The sequence below is a fragment of the Echinops telfairi genome, unplaced genomic scaffold (assembly GCF_000313985.2).
Source record: "Echinops telfairi isolate 266 unplaced genomic scaffold, ASM31398v2 ScPeMD7_6;HRSCAF=24_0, whole genome shotgun sequence".
In the NCBI taxonomy this organism is placed as follows: Eukaryota; Metazoa; Chordata; class Mammalia; order Afrosoricida; family Tenrecidae; genus Echinops; species Echinops telfairi.
Window position 1 is genome coordinate 3,936,796 of NW_022103902.1, and position 3,089 is coordinate 3,939,884.

At 43.1% G+C, this 3,089-nt stretch overlaps 1 pseudogene; it reads right to left on the reverse strand.

The window, feature by feature from the left end:
* Positions 1-973: 973 nt before the first annotated feature.
* Positions 974-1,739, reverse strand: LOC115868051 (annotated as a pseudogene).
* Positions 1,740-3,089: the final 1,350 nt, after the last annotated feature.

The following is a 3,089-nucleotide window of genomic DNA, read 5'->3' on the forward strand; positions in this document are numbered from 1 at the left end:
AAAATACTGACTTTAGTAAGAAACTGCAAAATAGTGTTCCATGTAGTAGTACCCTTCCTGCCCGCCCCCACCCCACCCCACCCCACCCATGGCAATGTATGAAAGCTCTAGTTGCTGCACGTGCTAGAAATATTTGGAGTCGCAGCTAATTCCCATCTTCATAACTACAGAGGGTATGGATTCGTATGTGGTTTTGTTTACAATACACATTCTACAACAAAGATAGAAATAGGTAAGAATAAAGAAATACTAAAAGTTATTTTTTAAAGGTAAAATGGATAGTCTTTCCAATATTTGGAAGTCAGTGAGTTGTATTGGTACTGTTATTACCATAAAGCAGCAAAAGACAAAATAGCAGAGCACAAATAAAACAAAAGTTGTGTTTAAAGTTCCAACAGTGGAGAGGGGTAGAGGAAATCAGTGAAGGTCCTCATGGCTTAACCTTCCCTAAGGGGGTTAATAAGAAGACTCCCAATTCTCAAACTTTCAAATAACCCTTCATCACACATCTTTGAACTTTCACTTGCTATTCTTCAGGCTATCCACTGCATATACTTGAGTATAAGCCGAGTGTTTCAGCACATTTTTTAATGCAGTTTTTGTGGTATAATTGGGGGCCTCTGCTGTTAGTTGGGTCGGCTTGTACTTGAGTATATATGGTATATAGTTATTTACAGGCAGGGGTACCTTTTATCATGCTGTCCAGAGCAACCGAAGTAGCTGTCAGGAGGCTATTATTGAATCTGTGGCTAAATAGCAACCGCAGTCTTCACCTCGGCTCCGCACATGAGAGGAACAAGGAAGACCAGGATACCCAGGGCAGAGAGTTCTCTAACAAGAAGTCCTACAAAAAAGGAAGTAATGCAGTCACTGCCCAGATTGACATGGAGCTATATGTCTATCTTCACACATCTTCAGATTGTATGCTTACAGATTCATGTAAAAAAAAGTCTAAGTTTGTACAGCCCCCACATCACAGATAGAAGTTTGTTGGAGCTGGGGCAGCAGAATCCTCTCCACAATTCCGGAAGGGGTTGTTCCAGGCCTGGCTGTTCCAGGATTGGCTGTTCCAGTATTGGCTATTCCAGGCTTGGGTACACCAGGACTGTCTGGTTGCTTCAAGCCTGATGGTTTCAGGTCTGGTTGTTCCAGGTCTGGTTGTTCCAGCTCTGATCGCTCCACACTGGAAGGTTTTCCGAGGGGAGGAATGCTTGGTGGGAGGCAGCACAGAGGTGCAGGCACTCGGCAGATGCAGAGAGCTTCAGAGTCACACCATGGTCATTCTTTGATAAGTTGGTGGTTTTCGGCCACCTCTAACATTTCCCTCTCTGGTTCTGGAACAAGGTCTTAACCTGTCTGTAGCTGAGATTCAGGACTCCAGAAAGTTCTTGCCATCTGCCAAAGGCTGAGGTATTTCTGTTTCTGAAATCGGTTTTGGGTATGCACAACTGGGTCTGAGAGAACACAGTTCGGGCCTTATGTTTCTTGTGCTGGCCCTAAATTTCCTTCTTCACTGGGCTCTTCTCTTCAGAAACGGGCAGGTGTATTTTGGGCCTGGTGGAAGGATCCAGGCTATCCTGAAGCAGCAGGTCCATGGAGGAAGGAAGAGGAGAGACGGCAGTCTCTGAGTAGGGTGCAGCAGCAGGTGATATTTGCATCGGCTGTCCCACTGGACCTGCTGAGGGTTGTGGAGAGCCTGTGAACTTATTGTGTTGTGGTGAGCCCTCATATAGCTCCATGGGCAAAGTTGTAAGGAGAGGTCTGAACCACAAACCCTAGTACACTGGGTTTCTACTTCTGGAATCCAGCCACCCAAATTTGGCCTCCTTACCTCTTAATTTTCTGATCTAACAACAGGAGCATTAGGCAGGTGATTCTACCTGAACATCATCTTGAGACCACCTGTCAGCAATGCCATTCTTAACCATACCTGTTCGTCCCCAGTCCTTTGATCTCACTTAGGGATAGAACACCGTATAATGTCATTCATTCGGAGCATTCCTTTCCGGCAAATAAGGAACTCAGATGCATTCTTCACAGTGAATGGATTTTATTGATGCTATGGTGAACTGCTCAGATGATGCTAAGACTGTATGGAGACATATTCATTGTCCCACTGCCCTCAGTGATGCTTTTGGATTGCTCACAGTTAAGTGCCCCTTGGGGACTTGAATAGAGTCATTTAAGTTTTCAGTCCTTTTTCAGGATCAGCTTATTCACAATACACTTGCAGAAAAGCTAGTTAAACTGGAGAATCCATATGTTCTCAAAATGCTAATGTTTTTTTAATGAGGTATGAAAAAAATATTGATTTTTTAATCCACCAACACCGGATCCCATCACATCCACTCAGATATCTCACTTTACAGCAAACGTAGTACAGCTGGGGCCATATGGCAAGTGTCTGTTACCCTACCAATTGCCACATGGAGGTTCTGCTAGCATGATGGAGTGTTGGAGAGTACAGCTAAAGCACAAGGTTGGAGAAAATGGCTTGCAATCTTGACATGAAATTCTATTCTACTTCCAGAGGGGAAACAATCCAAATTAATCAAATCAGTAGCCATGTCTGGATGATCTGCTATCAGGAGGATGAGTAGAGTTAGTGTTTGTTTCTTTCAAAGTGCACATCCATCAGAAATAACTAGATTAGCAATTGGAGAGGGAGATCCCAGGGAGATGGGCCCAAGCACAGCCTTTGCTCCTGCCACCATAGAGAATGCATTCATGCAACTTATGGGATGGCTAATCACAAAAGGCACCTTCTATCAAGTAGCTGCGGCATTTTATCTACCTTTTTCTTTAGGGAATCTCATTTAACTTGCTAAAAAACAAATCCTTAAGGCTTTAGGCCTGAAGTCTAAGTTTTTTTATCCCTTTCTCTACACTACAAACATGGGGGACTACAATTTTCACTTGGATTAATATGAACCATTTCTTATTCTAAGTTTTTAAGAGCCATGGTAATAGTGTCTTAGCATGATTTCCTGAAGTCCATTCCAGGCTGTTAAACTCCATACCCCAAGAAAATGTCCTTATATTTTAATTCCTATATTTAAAGGAGATATATCTGTATGATCTTAAAGGAA